The sequence below is a fragment of the Macaca thibetana genome, chromosome 15 (assembly GCF_024542745.1).
Source record: "Macaca thibetana thibetana isolate TM-01 chromosome 15, ASM2454274v1, whole genome shotgun sequence".
Classification (NCBI taxonomy): domain Eukaryota; kingdom Metazoa; phylum Chordata; class Mammalia; order Primates; family Cercopithecidae; genus Macaca; species Macaca thibetana.
In genome coordinates, this window is record NC_065592.1 from 18,641,366 (window position 1) to 18,658,539 (window position 17,174).

General features: G+C 42.6%; 1 protein-coding gene across 9 annotated transcripts in view; it reads right to left on the minus strand.

Moving 5' to 3' along the window:
* The window catches only part of CNTRL (centriolin), a 96,712-nt gene extending 84,059 nt beyond the window's left edge, over positions 1-12,653 (minus strand). For 6 of the 9 annotated variants that reach the window (XM_050761910.1, XM_050761913.1, XM_050761911.1 and 3 more), the window contains exons 1-2: positions 12,475-12,652; positions 7,073-7,252 (exon numbers count right to left, since the gene is read on the minus strand). The gene's annotated coding sequence lies outside the window, so the exon portion shown is untranslated. Of the gene's footprint in view, positions 1-7,072; positions 7,253-8,408; positions 8,511-12,474 lie in introns of all 9 variants that reach the window. The other 3 variants (XM_050761909.1, XM_050761908.1, XM_050761917.1) reach the window with 3 other exon arrangements.
* Positions 12,654-17,174: the final 4,521 nt, after the last annotated feature.

The window sequence follows — 17,174 nt, forward strand, 5'->3', positions numbered from 1 at the left end:
TTATAAACTCAGAGGCTGTAGATGCTAGGACCCATACTACTCCAAGCTGATGGAGCAGACACTATATCAAGCATCACTGATGACCTTGCCAGAGAGAAAAGAGATCTCCAGAGGGTCTAGAATTGACACATGCTCCAGCTGGAAGTGTTGTCATTCCTGTTGTTTATTGAACCAAACTAGTCCCAAGGCCCCTTTTACCCACACAAGGGGACCCTAGAATGCAGGAAGCTGGAATATTTGGCAACCAGCAGTATTTAATACTGATAAGCACTCTCTCCTTCCTGAAAGTTTCTTCCTTTGGTTTCTGGGACACCTCACTCTCCTGGTATCCTCGTGACTCCCTGGCCACTCCATGGACTCCTTTGCTGGCTTTTGTTCCTCCTTGCAGTGTAATTTAAACATCAGAACTCCTCAATGGTCCCTTCTAGTTTCTCTCTAATCTTATCTTGGACAAATTAATGCACACTCATGGTTCCCAATGCCATGTGTTTACTCTTATTTATCTATTTTTATTTTTTATTTTTTTGAGACGGAATCTCGCTCTTGTCGCCCAGGCTGGAGTGCAATGATGTGATCTTGGCTCACTGCAACCTCTGCCTCCCGGGTCCAAGCTATTCTTCTGCCTTGACCTCCTGAGTAGCTGGAATTCCTGGTGCCTGCCACCATGACCAGCTAATTTTTGTACCTTTAGTAAAGACTGGGTTTCGCCATGTTGGCCAGGCTGATCTCGAACTCCTGACCTCAGCTGATCTGCCTGCCTCAGCCTCCCAAATTGCTGGGATTACATATGGGCGTGAGCCACCACACCCAGCCGATATTTATATCCTCAATCCAATCTTTCTCTGAGCTCCAGACTCCTATTTCCAATTGCTTACGTGATATCTCATTGGCATCCTAAACTCAGTTCAGCTTGAATTTATTATTTACCCTATTCCTCCTCTCACCCTCCTGTTCCTCTTCCAGTGTTCCCTAAACAGTGAACACTGCTCGCTGGAATAAGCCAAAAACCTGGGAGTCATTCTTGACACCTCCCTCTTCCCTTGTCCCATACTCAGCCAATCGCTAAATCTTGTTAATTCTTACTCCCAAATACCTCTCAAATTAAGTCTGCTTCTTTCCATTTTCACTCTCACGCACTCTAATCCAAGCCCTCATCAAACTACTATAACAGCTTCTAACTGATCTGTCTGCAAGCTCTCTTGCCTTACTCTTCCATCATTACATTGCAGTCAGATAGCCAGAGTGATGTCATTTTGCTTAACATTTGTCTCCATTCTGAACCGTATGCTCCACGAGAGCCTGTGTGTTTTGTTTACAGTGTCTCCCCAGTCTAGTATAGTGCCTGGTACCTAGCAGGAATTCAATATATATTTGCTGAATAAATGAACGAATAGAGTTATCTTACAGTCATCCCTCTCCATCATCCACCAATATTGATTCTATCTCTAAAATAGTTTGAAATTCGTCTCTATCCATCTTCGCAGCTACTGCCCTAGATCCAACTTTTATCCTCTCTTGCTTTGACTATTAGATACTCTCTGAACCAGCTTCCTTCCAATTCTCCTTTGCTTTACCCTCAATCCATCCTCTACCTTTGACCCACTTATATAATAAAAACAAAAGAAATGTAATGGTTCCCAGTGCCTATGAGTCTAAATATTTTGGCACCATGCACCACAAACAGGACTCATCACAGTCTGACCCCAACTTTCTGGCCTCCCCATCACATGCCATTGCTCTAGTCATCTTTTTGTCATTACCTGAACACATCATGAGTTTTTGCTTATGAAATTCCCTTTCCTTAAAGGGAATTCTTTAAAGGGAATTAAACATCCTCTTCTTTCTCTCAACCAATTAAAATGTTACTTTATTTGTGAAGACTTTCCAGAAATCTACTTTCTTCAGATAGAATGAATCCTCCCTGTTTATTACACTGAATATACCTACTGTATATCTTTTGCTTGCCCAGAATGTAACATCAACAAGTGGAGGAATAATCTCTGAATTCCCAGCAGCTCCATGGTATAAGTCATGAATACATCTAACACCTTATAACTAGAAATCACCCGGTTTAAAAACCATACTTTCAACAGTGTACTCTTTCATGCATGTGCTCTCTCTCTGTATGCATATTTTTTATTGGAATGTATCATACATAAAGTACATAAATCATAAGTGTATATAGCTTCATGAATTTCTATACAGTGAACACAAGCTATGTAATCGACATCCAGGTAAAGAAACAGAATATTTCCAGAATCCCAGAAGTCCTCTCATGCCCCCTTCCAGTCACTAACTCCCACACATGGGTAATCACTATCCTGACTTCCAACACCAGAGATTTTTGAACTATTTTTGAACTTTAGAGAAATGAAACCATAAAATATCTTTTAAATCTGCCTTTTTGTTAAATATTGTTTCTGTAATTCATTCATATTTGTCTTATGCTATATGAAAAACATCTGATCACTTCAAATTTCAGTGTCTACTATTCTCATCTACAAAATCAATTTTATTGAAGTATAAGTCTTCCAGAAGGAACTAAAGCATTTGTTAATGAAAGAGACCTTGGTCAAATTCCTTTAAATGTTTTCACATAAAAATATTTATTTTCTTATATGAAAGAAAGGTAAAGTTCATGACCATTAAGGCTCAGAATGGTTTAGCACTATGACTTGATTAGTCCTTAAAAATGACATCCTCATCCGGGTGTGGTGGCTCATGCCTGTAATCCCAGCACTTTGAGAGGCCGAGGCGGGCAGATCATGAGGTCAGAAGATCGGGACCATCCTGGCTAACATGGTGAAACCCCGTCTCTACTAAAAATACAAAACATTAGCCAGGCATGGTGGCAGGCGCCTGTAGTCCCAGCTACTTAGGAGGCTGAGGCAGGAGAATGGCATGAACCCGGAAGGCGGAGCTTGCAGTGAGCCGAGATCATGCCACTGCACTCCAGCCTGGGCAACAGAGCGAGACTCCGACTCACAAAAAAAAAAAAAAAAAAGACATCCTCTTCTGTTCTAGGCATACAGTGTGCTGTGCCTACAGTGTGCTGTACGCTGTAGAACACAGCCTAGCAAATGGTAAATAATTAACATTTATTGAATGAATTAGTCATAAAGAACATAAAATGTAAAATGTACTATTTAGCATCTCAACAAAAAGATGCCTGCATGAGCAATACTAGTCCTCAATATCAATCGTCCTAAATTTGCAAGGTTAGTGTATGTAAAAAAGATTTTCATGATACACAGTTGTTCTTATTAAGTACGTTTAGTCTAAAAACAGTACAAAAATTATAAACTTGACAAACTTTTGGACAAAAAAAATCTTATAAGATGTATAGATCTTGAGCAAGGCTATATTAATAATGATGCTATCTTTGCTTAGTACCTTAATTTCCCCTATAGTCACTGCTGAAAATGTGAAAATGGAAATTATTTTTTAGAAAAAAATTTAATGAAATAAGATATTAGCTTAAAGTAGTTTTTAATCCAAGAATTGAGTAGCTCAAGTGTTAATGCTATATAAATTGGTGTTAGAAAGGGATAGTGGAATGATGTGTAAACATCTTCATATACGTGATACTGTAAAATATCACACATATGATATCATGCATCACATAACAATGTTTTGGTCAACAATGGACCACATACATGACAGTAGTCCCATAAGATTATAATAAAGCTGAAAAATTCCTATAACTTAGTAATATCATAGATGTCATAATGTCATAGTGCTACACATTACTCACATGTTTGTAGCGATGCTGATATAAACAAACCTACTATGCTACAAGGTGTACACAAGTCTGGCACATACAATTATGTAGAGTACATAGTACTTGGTAATAAATGTCCGTATTACTGGCTTATGTATTTACTATACCATACTTTTTATTGTTAGAGTGTACTCATTCTATTTATTTAAAAAAAAAAAAAAGCTAACTATAAAACAGACTCAGGCAGGTAGGTCCTTCAGGAGGTATTCCAGAACATAATATTGTTATCATAAGAGATGATAGCTCCATGCATGTTATTGCCCCTGAAGACCCTGAAGATCAGTGGAACAAGATATGAAAGGCAGTCACACTGATTATCCTGACCCTTACAGGCCTAGGCTAATGTGTGTGGTTGTGTCTCAGTTTTTAAGAAAACATTTAAAAAGTAAGAGTTTTTAAAATAGAAAAAAGCTTATAGAATAAGGTTATAAAGAAATTAATTTTGTACAACCGTACAATGTGTTTATGTTTTAAGCTAAGTTTTATTACAAAAGAGTCAAAAAGTTTTTTAAAAGTTTAAAGTTTATAAAGTAAAAACATTACAGCAAGTTAAGGCTAATTTACTATTGAAGAGAGAAAAAACGTTTAATAAATTTAGTGTAGCCTAAGTGTACAGTGTTTATAATAAAGTCTACAATAGTGTACAGTAATGTCCTGCATCTTCACATTCACTCACCAACTAACTGGGAAAGAAACTTCCAGTCCTGCAAGCTCCAATCATGTGGTAAGGGCTCTATACAGGTATACTTTTTTACATTTTATACCATATTTTTATTGTACCTTTTCTTTTTTTTTTTTTTTTTTTTTTTGAGAGGGAGTCTCCCTCTGTCACCCAGGCTGGTATGCAGTGGCATGATCTCGGCTCACTGAAACCTCTGCCTCCCGGGTTCAAGCGATTCTCCCACCTCAGCCTCCTGAGTAGCTGGGACTACAGGCGCATGCCACTACACCTGGCTAATTTTGGTATTTTTAGTAGAGACAGGGTTTCACCATATTGGCCAGGCTGGTCTCGAACTCCTGACCTTGTGATCCACGTGTCTTGGCCTCCCAAAGTGCTGGGATTACAAGTGTGAGCCACCCACCCAGTCCCTTTTCTATGTTTAGATGCACAAATATTTACCATTGTGCTACAACTGCCTGAAGTATTCAGTACAGTAACATGCGGTACGGGTCTGTAGCCTAGCAGCAAGAGGCTATCCCTATACCATCTTGGTTTGTGTAAGTACATTCTATGATGTTTGCACAATGATGAAATTGTCTAACAATGCATTTTACAGAGCAAATTCTGTCATTAAGGGACACATGACTGTATGTTAAATTAAACTAAATTTTGCCTGCAAGTGCCTCTGTACTTTAAGTCTCTACATAATGAACTGCAACATAACTTAAAAGGTAAACTAACTGAAAGCCTAACTTAGGAGTATGTTTTTGTAACAAATAGCTGACTCTCAGCTAATCACAGCAGCTGAGCTTCAGTCAATCACAGGCAGTCAAGTGATTGTACCATGTTCAAATAAGGTAAACACAGAGCTGTAACCAATCAAGCTGTTTCTGTACCTCACTTCCCTTTTCTATCCATAAATGCTGCCTGCCTACATTGCAGAACAGACCTCTCTGAATTTCTTCTGGTTCTGAGGGCTGCCCAATTTGTGAACTATTCTTTGTTCAATTAAACTGTTAAATTTAATTTGTTGATAATTTCTCCTTTAACCTGTATATTTGATGCTCCTCCTGTTTCCTATCACATAGCTCTTAAAACCTTTGGGATCTCCACAGTGATAAGAGTGTCTTTCGTATACTGATAAGATGACTGGTGACACCTGGATAGCTTTGGGATGGGGGCCAGTCACCAGAAAGACTAAGGCATGTTTAGAAGGTTGGGACTTTGAGCCCAACCCCACAATCTTTAAGGAGGGGAGAGCAGCTAAAATTGATTTGAAAACCAGTAGCCAATGATATGAGCAATCATGCCTACATAAGTAAGCCTCCATAAAACCCCAAAAGGACAGGGTCCAGAGAACTTCCAGATAGCTGAACATGTGGAGGTGTCTGGAGGATGGCATGCTGGCAAGAGCATGAAACTTCATACCCCTTTCCACATACCTTGCCCTATGTAACTCTTTCTCTGGCTGTTTGTATATTTTGTAATATCCTTTATAATAAATGGGAAAATGTAAGTTCTGTGAGCCACTCGAGCAAATTAATTGAACCCAAGGAGGGGGCAGTGGGAGTCCCAATTTATAGCTCAGTAGTCAGAAGTATAGGTGGCAATCTACTACTTGTAATGGGCATCTGAAGTTAGTGGCACTCTTGTGGGACTGAGTCCTTAACCTGTGGGATCTGATGCTATCTCCAGGCAAACAGTGTCAGAATTGAACTGAGTAAGAGGACACTCAGCTGGTGTCCACTGAAGAAGTTCTGATGTATGGGGCAACAACCCTTACACGCCTGGTGTCAGAAGTATTGTACTGTGTGGTACGGCAGTAGGAAAAACATTCTGAGTTTTTCATATCTCTATTAAAAGATAATATACTTTCACAAGCATATGGGTATACATAAGCTGTGATTATACAGAAACTTCCCGCAAACTCCCAGCTTTCTGTGTAACAGCTGGCCATAAAGAAATTAAGACCCTCATTCCATAGGGGTCCTACCCAATACCCAGGAGGAAGGAATGCTGCACAGAGAGGTCAAGAGAAATCTGGAGAGGCAGGCCTTGCTGAATTTCCTCACTCAGTCTATTAGCGTTAGATCATACCCATTTTGTCCAATCCTATTTCTATACAGCTGTCCATACTTCATTGATCCTAAGCATAAAAATGGATAATTTTTTCTGCATTTTTGGGTCTTCATTCTGAAGGTTCCCATGACACACAAAGCTTTGATCGAATAAATTTGCTATGCTTTTCTCTTGTTAACCTGTCTTTGTTACCGGAGTGTTGGCCATGACCTTTATGATGGGACAGAAAGGTATCACTCCCTTTCCTCCCCTACAGAACTTATATACAGTATATAAAGGAGAGATTACACTAATATAATCTATTAATATATTCAATTTTTGGAATTCCTCTTTGGATTCTGCTTTCAAATTAATTTGTAAGTCTCACAAGAAAATCGGGCCCATCACTTCAGGTACATTTTGTTTTTATTTTCCCAGTTTGATCGCTAACCTTACTCAGTAAACTTGACTCCATTTAGTTTGTCTACTTCCAAAAATTTAATGAAAAGATGATGATTGAAGTTAATTCTAAAGAATATCATACTAGTGGCTAACATTTACTGAGGGCTTACCATGTACCAAATATTGTGATATTTCGTCAGGCACAGTGTGTATACTTGCAGTCCCAGTTGCTCCAGAGGATGAGGCAGGAGGATTGCTTGATCCCAGGAGCTCCAGGCTACAATGTGCTATGATCAACCTTGTGACTGGCCACTGCACCCCAGCCTGGGCAGCATAGGGAGTCTCTGTCTCTAAAAAACAAACAGACAAACGTATGTTGTGATAAGCTCTTTATGTGTATCATCACATTGAAAGAATTGAATATAACAACTCTATAAGTGTTATTTCCCATTTTACAGATGAAGATCTTAAATAATTTGTCCAAAGTTCCTTAACTAATTGGTTTGGCTAAAACTTGAAACCTGATCTAATTCAAAACCCATGTTTTTAACGACCATATCATATAGCTATCTGAGTTTCCTGGAGTCTAGATTATGTTTGCTTTGTTCTCTATGGCCTAGCATGATGCCATAGGCGGCAGGTGCCTGTAATCCCAGCTACTTGGGAGGCTGAGGCACAAAAATCACTTGAACTGGGGAGGTGGAGGTTGCAGTGAGCCAAGATCGTGTCACTGCACTCCAGCCTGGGCCACAGAGTGAGACTCCGTCTCAAAAAAACAAAACAAAAAAAATCCTGAAGGTAACCCAGAAAATTTTATACAAAGAAAGGATCTCTGATACCATGATCTGGTCTCTCAAGGTGAATAGTCTGAAGGGAATAAAAACCTGTCACACTTTTTGCTTTTAAAAAGTTAATTATTATTTCACATACATTACAATATAGCCAAATGTCCCATGCCAATAGCCTCATTCACTACAGGTTAAGCACTCCAAATCTGAAAATCTGAAATATTTAAATATAAATATAAAAAATATAAGTAAGTATAATGCAAATATTCCAAAATCTGAAAAAATCCAAAATCCAAGACACTTTTGGTAGCAAGCATTTTGGATAAAAGATAATCAATCTGTACTTTATTTTAATTTTTTTGGAGACAGGGTTTCACTATGTTGTCCAGGCTGATCTCGAACTCCTGATCTCAAGCAATCCTCCCACCTCTGCCTCCCAAAGTGTTAGGATTACAGACGTGAGCTACCACACCTGGCCTTCAACCTGTTCTTTAAACTGTGAACTTAAATGTATCTGTACTTTTTGCTTCATTTTCTCGTATTAAACTATATATATGGATCAGAAAAACTCCCCCAAGTCACATTAACTGCTATTTATGCCATTTCCACAAGGCTTTTGGTCCAAATTTCAAGCGTGGTAAACAATTTCTGTGCCTTATAACACAATTTTGCCATGGAAAAAAGTCTTTTAGTAATTTTAATATTATGAAATACATACTTAGTCTTAAGTCTCTTTTGCTGTCATAAGTGTCTTTTTGTATGCTAATGAGTTGACCGATGGCTAGCCACCTCTAGGCAGCTTCAGGATCATGGCTGGTCACTAGAAAGAGGGAGGGGAGAGGGGCTAAAGGTTGAGTTGATCACCAATGGCCAGTGATGTAATCAATCAGGCCTACATAATGAAGCCTCCATAAAAATTTAAAAGACTGGGTTTGGGGAGCATCCAGATAGCTGGACACGGAGGGGGTCCTGGAGGGGAATCCACCCAGAGAGGGCGTGGAAGCTCTACGCCCCTTTCCACCTGCCTTACACTATGCATCTTTTCATCTATATCCTTTGTAATACCTTTTATAACAAACCAGTAAATGTAAGTAAGTGCTTCCTGAGTTCTGTGAACTGCTCTAGCAAATTAATCAAACCCAAGGAAGGAGTTGTGGGAACTCTCATTTATAGCTGGTCAGTCAGAAGCACAGGTAAAACTGAGGCCTACCTTGGCATCAAAACTTGGGGGCAGTCTTGTGAGCCAGCCTTCAACCTGAGGGATGTGACACTGTCTCCAGGTAGACAGTGTCAGAACTGAACTGAACTAGAGGACAGCCCTGTGGTGCCTACCACTGCAGAACTGACTGCTTGCTTAATGTGTGGGGGAAAATCCTACAGGATCATGTTGTGAGCGTATAATGGGAGAAATTGAGTTTGTTTAATCTGTAGTCTCAGTAATACTATTTTTTTCTTTTTTTGAGACAGAGTCTCACTCGGTTGCCCAGGCTGGAGTGATCTCGGATCACTGTAACCTCTGCCTCCCAGGTTCAAGTGATTCTCCCACTTCAACCTACCGAGTAACTGGGATTACAGGTGTATGGCACCATGCCTGACTAATGTTTTTATTTTTAGTAGAGATGAGGTTTCGCCATGTTGGCCAGGCTGGTCTCAAACTCCCGACCTCAGATGATCCACCCACCTCGGCCTCCAAAAGTGCTGGGATTACAGCCACCGCACCCAGTCCTCAGTAATACTATTGATGTTGCTAAACTGCACTGGCATTCTCCTTCTAAATAAGAATACGCTAAAATTTGAGAAAAGCTAAGAGGCATGTGCTTAGGTAAAATCTTATTCCTAATTAAATGGATTAATAGACGACATTTATTATAGTATATATAGTATGTAGTTGGGGGTTTTTTTCCCCCTTAGGCAAGGTCTTTCTCTGTCGCCCGGGCTGGAGTATAGGGGCATGCTCACGGCTCACAGCAACCTTGCCCTCCTGGGCTCAAGTGATCCTCCTACCTCAGCCTCCTGAGTAGCTGGGACTACAGCAGCATAAGACCATGTTCAGCTAATTTTTTATTTTTTGTAGAGATAGGGTCTCACTATAGTTCCCAGGTTGGTCTTGAACTCCTGGGCTCAAGTGATCTTCCCGCCTCAGCCTCTCAAAGTGCTGGGATTACAGGTGTGAGCCACTGTGCCCAGCCTGTAGTTTTTACATCCTAATGACCAAGACCCCTTAGGTCTCACCAGACTATCATGAGGTCCTTTATTACCTCTCCTGATTAGTAAAAGTCAGGCTTACTCATTCATAGACTTAAACCCTTGCTTGCCACAACTTCTGTAAAGCTTTAACATTGAAACAAGATATATGTAATTGGTCTCAGAGAATAGCTAACTCAGTGAAGTGGGCTTATGGGTTTACAGTGTTTGAGAATGGCTGGCATTATTTCATAGGCTACTGCCTGGAGGTTGAAATGCTGAATTATAATTTTAAGGGAGAGATGAGGATGTAGTTTGATCCTAGGATGTTGTCTGCAATCACATGAACAAAGACCAAGCAAGCAATGGAAAAAATGAAGACAGCTGAGAGGTAGGCTAGGGCGAGTGAAGGAGCAGGATAAAGAGAAAAAAAAAAAAAAAAAAGCAAATAAAGTTCAGAGCTACAGTTGTATTTTAAAGATTGTCTGCAGAGCAAGAGAAAGCCATTGGAATGACATGATAATCAGAATTTATGTCCAGGCAACAAAACATTACCCGTCCTGCCACCTATAAACCCAGATACTTGCTCTGATCTAACAATTCAGTCCATCACAGCTTAGTAGAGACTGCAAACTCCACCTCCATCCAGCCTTTCCTAACTTTCCTAACTTCCCATCTTCTCTGATCTCCAAATAAGGCAGACTTCCTTCTGTCTCTCTACAGACTCCCTAATATGCAAATACCCATCCCCATTTCTTAACCCCCATATCCCTCTCCTTAGCATTTTAATTGGATTTCAGTACTTTCCCTCCAAGTCTACTTCATCCCATACCCTCTGACCTACTGAAATACTTTCCTTCCTTAACCTTCTCCTCCTTTCAAATATCCTGATTCCTATTCCTCTGCAAAGTCTCCAATCATTTTTCTTTCCAAAGCCAATTCCCCCATTCTGTGCTGTCCACCTCTGCCTCCCACTCTTCTTTATCCCATTCTGACTGCCAATTTGCCCACAAATTCTATCCCAGTTCCCCAACACAGTAATAGTCTCCCCCACTTCTCTATGGTTCTTTCCTGTGCCCAGACTCAGCCTTTCTCTATCCATCCAGACTTCCCAAGCTGCTCATCTCTCTTCATCCCAGAAAATACCCTGACATCCTAATGCGTTCCAATATGCTGACCTCCAATTACTCCCCTCCCTAAACAAAATACTCAAACCTCCACCCATTCCTCTTCATCGCAACCCAACTGCCTGCCTATTTGCCCTTCCGTCCTAATACTCTGGCCCCCGTGTCCTTTTCCACCTATTAAAAGCCTGAATCCCCCTCTCCCATCTCTCTTCTGCTCAGATAAAAAGCCTGAATCCCCTTCTCCCATCTCTCTTCTGCTCAGATACCCTAAAACTCAAGCTTCCCATCTCTTTCCATTAATTATTCAATTTTATTGAGCAACTTTTATGTAGTAAGAACCATGCTAGGATCTAAGCTCAAGATGTATAAGATTTTGTCTCCCAATTACCCATGATCTCTGCACCAAGCAGTCTCCTTCATAGCATTTTAAAACAGTTATTTGTGAAACTACTTAATTGTTGCCTGTTTCTCCTTCTAGACTATAAGCTACAAGAGAGCAGAGGTCTCGTCTGTTGTTCTATAGACAATAAATATTTGTTGACTGAAGGACTGTACTAAACACTCTAGACAATACCAAATTTAAATCCTCAAAGATTTAGCTGTATAGGATCAGAATTACTAACCTCATTTACAAATGGCAATGTATCTGAACAATTAAAAGCCTGGATTCTGGAACGAAACAGCCTGAGTTCACATTCTGACTTTCCACTTACTGTGTGACTTTAGGCAAATTACTTAACCTCTCTGGTCCTCAGTGCTATCACTTTTTAAGTGAGAATGATAACCTCATACAAGTTATTTTAAATTCTAAATGAGGTTAATACGTGCAAAGTGCTTAAAACTGGATCTGACAAATAGTGAACGCCCAAACGTGATTCGCAATTATTTGGACAATGAGGAAACATGATCAGGAAGGCTCAGACACATGCCAAGGATCACAGACGCGGTTAAGTTACACAAGGTGGCAGAATTGAGGTTTGAGCCCAAGTTTGCCTGGCTTCAAAATTCACTAGTCCCTTAACGAATATAACGGAAGTGTTTGCTCTTCCCCTCCTTTTAGCATTTCGTCCCCACATCCTGTCATCTTTCTCCACGCACTGTAGTCCGTCCGATACCGTGACAACCCGTCAGGACGCCCAAACTGTCCTTTCTCCCGCTCACTCCCCACAGACAGCTGGCACATCCCAGCTCTCCCCTCAGCTCAGGTAGCAGGACGCACAACCTTCTGGGCGCCGCACCCTAACTTCCACACCTCCCCACGCTCTGGTTCTTCATCCCCAATCGCCCCCGCCGTCCTCACCTCTTCCCATCCAAACCTCCCTCCTTCATCCACCGCCCCACGCCCGTTCCGGGCCCTCCCCTCTTTCCCGTCCAATCCCAATTCCCAGACATGCGCCCCCGCCCCGAATCCATCCCAAGCCGGCCCACCCCACGCCCGGTTCCGGCCTTCCCGCCTTTGCCTCCGGCTCCCACCGCTCGGGTTGGACGCCGGAGAACGGGCTCGACCAGGTCTGACGCTCACTGCCTAGGAGCCGAGCCGAGCAGTCCCGCAGGCTGAGGCGGAGCGGAAGACGTTGGGGCGCTTTCCTCAGGCGCGCAGCGGCGCGACGGCCATTTTGTTGTGTTGTGCCGGTTGCCGAGGGGCCCCGCGCGCGTGGGCGGGGCCTGTCTCAGCCACGCCCCTCTCCCTCTCCCGGGCTTTTGGGAGGGACGCGGAGGCGTTTCCCGCCGCCTTCGCAGCCAGCGCGCTAGGGTGCTGGGGAGTCTTGGGCGCTGGGGAGTCTTGGGCGCTGGGGAGTCTTGGGCGCGAGGCTTCCGGCCGCGCGGGGTCGTCGGGATTTGCCGCCTTCGCCTTCGGATTGCGTTGCAGGTGAAGTTACGGGTGCAGAGTCAGGGAAAGCCGAGGTTTCTTGCGGCAGTCGGCCGCAGTGCAGTGGCCTTCGCTGAGACAAAGCTGCAGCCGCCACCCTCTGAAACACGGACACGATTCTCTGGGCCTGGGTCCGAGGACGGCCTTAACGCCGACCGGCGCAGCACATCTCCGGCCTCCCCAACTTCTGACGCCTTTTTCTTACCATTTTCTCGCAATCATTCCTTCCTGTCTTCATTTCTTTTCTTTACTACACAGTTTATAGTCCACCTGTATAACACTATTTTAGAAACTCCCTCTCTCTCTGTGCCTCAGTTTCCTTACCTATGAAACGGGGTCCTTTTACCTATTAACACTTCCTACAGTTTTCCTGATAACTATAAAAGTGAATCCAGGCCGGGCGCAGTGGCTCATGCCTGTAATCCCAGCACTTTGGGAGACCAAGGTGGGAGGATCACTTGGGGTCAGGAATTCAAGACCAGCCTGGCTAACAAGATGAAACTCCGTCTCTACTAAAAATACAAAAATTACCCGGGCGTGGTGGCGCACGCTTGTCATCCCAGCTACTTAAGAGGCTGAGGCAGGAGGATCGCTTGAACCTGGGAGGCGGAGGTTGCAGTGATCCAAGATCGCACCACTGCACTCCAGCATGGGCGACAGAGCTAGACTCCATCTCAAAAAAAATAAAATAAAATAAAATAAAATAAAAAAGAAGCCCAATTTTCCTGATAATTATAAAAGTGAATCTCTGTGGAAGAACTTAGAACAGTGAGGAGGAAAACCCGACAACATGGGACCGAAGAGTGCCCATCCGCGGCGAATTGGGAGATTACCCAAGAGAAAAGTGTTTTGCAGTACGTTCTCAATGTGTCTTAGGTATTTCATTATTAGACAAAGGTTACCCAGAAGCGATATTTCTTTCTACGCCCGAAAGAAGAGTTTAGGCAAGGGGTAGGGAGGTGGGGAAGAATTTGCTTGGCAAAGGAAACAACTTGTGCAAACCGCAGAAGCGGGAGAAAAGAGCTTGGCAAACTTGTGTAGTCCCAGCTAAGGCTGAGGCAGGAGAATGGCGTAAACGGGAGGCGGAGCTTGCAGTGAGCTGAGATCCGGCCACTGCACTCCAGCCTGGGCGACAGAAGACTCCGCCTCAAAAAAAAAAAAAAAAAAAAAAAAAAAGAGCTTGGCAGTGTGCTGGATGTTAAGTAATTCAGTGTAGCTGGAACAAAACATGAGTATGGAAACATGAAGTAGTTCAGTATGGCTCGTGCGAAAATCGGGTGGAGAAGCTAAATCTGGAAAAGCAACCTTATTATAAGCAGTATTAGGCACTTCATTTTTCCTTAAGGCAGAGATAGCTTCACCTCTATAGGAAATTCAGGAGACGTCCAAGAAGGAATAAACTGCAATAAACATGGGGATGCATACGTGTCTTTGATATACTGATTTCCTTTTCCTTTTACTTAAATGTGATTCCCACTGACATTTAAGTGAATGGTGCTGTCCTCTCCCCAACTAGTTATACAACACAGAAGGAAGCCCGTGGAGTTAAAACCCAGAATTTTTGAAAAGCTCCATTTAAAATTAAAAGGAGATTACATTCATTTTTTTCTTTCTTTCTTTTTTTTCTTTTTTGAGACAGAGTCTGGCTCAGTCACCCAGACTGCAGTGGCAGAATCTCGGCTCAATGCGACCTCCACCTCCCGGGTTCAAGCGATTCGCCTGCCTCAGCCTCCCGAGTAGTTGGGATTACAGGCACACACCACCACGGCCAGCTAATTTTTGTATTTTATTACAGACGGGGTTTCACCATGTTGGTCAGGCTGGTCTCGATCTCCTGACCTCACGTGATCCGCCCGCCTCGGCCTCCCAAAGTGCTGGGATTACAGGGGTGAGCCACCGCGTCCTGCTGAGATGACATTCATTTTTAATCGAAGTTCAGGGGATATTTATTAGTTCGGAATGTGTACATTGCCGAGTTTCAGTTCTATTTGGCATATGTTTTGACACCCATCGTTTCTATTTCTTGTATCCAAGACTTAGATTTGTTGCGTAACCTCATTGCTGTGTCCCTCAAAGTGTGTAATGGTATTCACGTGGGATCCATTATCAAGCCGTGGTGTGCTGGTGTAGTTCATTATCAATCATATTAGTATCAATTAGTAGCATCAGATATACACAAAAAGTCCAGAGGGTGGCGCAAAACACTTTTCTCTTGGGTAATCTCCCAATTCGCCGCGGATGGGCACTCTTCGGTTCCATGTTGTCGGGTTTTCCTCCTCATACAGACCTCTGCTGGTGTCTAGCATCGTCTCTAAAGAAGCTAGAGACTTCAAAGGAGAGACCTTTCTCCGATTAATTTGAATATTAACTGTCTCTCTTAGCATGCTAAAAGAACTTCCTTCTCTAAAGCAGAAGTGAGAATACAAAAGTAGTGCAGACAACTCTTGCATTCCACACTATTTTTTCTTATCTGATAATAGGAAGAATGTACTCTGAATTGCATTTACAATACAAATATTAGCCACGTCAGGGTGACCTAGCTTTTACTCAGTTCTTTTTTTTTTTTTTTTTTTTTTTTTTTTTTGAGACGGAGTCTCGCTCTGTCGCCCAGGCTGGAGTGCAGTGGCCGGATCTCAGCTCACTGCAAGCTCCGCCTCCCGGGTTGAAGCCATTCTCCTGCCTCAGCCTCCCCAGTAGCTGGGACTACAGGCGCCCGCCAACACACCCGGCTAGTTTTTTGTATTTTTAGTAGAGACGGGGTTTCACCGTGTCAGCCAGGATGGTCTCGATCTCCTGACCTCGTGATCCGCCCGTCTCGGCCTCCCAAGTTCTTTTTTCCCGAATGATAGCAAAGCTATTCTGTTTAAACTTCCCCCAGCTTTTTGCAACCCAGTTTAGTCATTTTGCGAATTTGTCTTAGAGAAGAATCAGACTAGTTTGTCAGGCAGGGATGGCAGCTTTCATTATTGCCATTTCTTTTTTTTTTTTTTTTTTTTTTTTTTTTTTGAGACGGAGTCTCGCTCTGTTGCCCAGGCTGGAGCAGTGGCGCGATCTCGGCTCACTGCAAGCTCCGCCTCCCGGGTTCACGCCATTCTCCTGCCTCAGCCTCCTGAATAGCTGGGACTACAGGCGCCCGCCACCGCGCCCGGCTAATTTTTTTTTGTATTTTTAGTAGAGACGGGGTTTCACCGTGGTTTCGATCTCCTGACCTTGTGATCCGCCCGCCTCGGCCTCCCAAAGTGCTGGGATTACAGGCGTGAGCCACCGCGCCCGGCCCATTATTGCCATTTCTTTCTGTGACTGGCCAGTGTGATTTTGTTGTTTTGTTTTTTGAGACAAGGTTTCACTCTGTCGCCCAGGTTTCAGTGCAGTGACACAATCATAACTCACTGTAGCCTTGACTCTCGGGCTCAAGCGATCCTCCTCCCTCAGCCTCCCAAATAGCTCAGACTATAGGTGTGCACCACCACACCTAGCTCATTTTTAAACTTTTTGTAAAGATGGGGTCTTGCTGTGTTTCCTAAGCTGGTCTTAAACTCCTGGGCTCAAGCAGTCCTCCCACCTCAACCTCCCAAAGTGCTGGAATTACAGGCATGAGCCAGCATGCCCAGCCTGATTTTTTTTTAATTTTTATTTATTTATTTTTGTTGGTGTTTTTTGTTTTTTGTTTTTTGTTTTTGTTTTTGTTTTTTGAGACAGAGTCTCACTCTGTTGCCCAGGCTGGAGTGCAGTGGCACGATCATGGCTCACTGCAACCTCCACCTCCAGGGTTCAAACAATTTTTGTGCCTTAGCCTCCCTGGTAGGTGTGATTACAGGTGTGTGACACCACACCCAGCTATTTTTTTTTTTTTTTTTTTTTTTTGTATTTTTAGTAGAGACAGTGTTTCACTATGTTGGTCAGGCTGGTCTTGAACTACTGGCCTCAAGTGATCAGCCTGCCTTGGCCCCCCAAAGTGCTAGGATTATAGGTGTGAGCCACCATACCCAACCTTAATTTTTATTTGTAAATGACATATATTAACTGTACATATTTATGGGATACATAGTGATGTTTTAATACATATAAATGTATAGTGGTTGAAGTAATTAGCATATCCATCATCCCATTTATCATATATTTATGTTAGGAGCATTTCATACCCTCCTTCTAGCTATTGGAAGCTATATATTATTGTTAAATATCGTCATCCTATAGTAGTATAGAACACTAGAACTTATTGCTCCCATCTAGCTATAATTTTGTATCCTTTAAGATATCTTTCTTTCCTTCCCTTCCCCCTGCTACCCTTCCTAACCTTTAG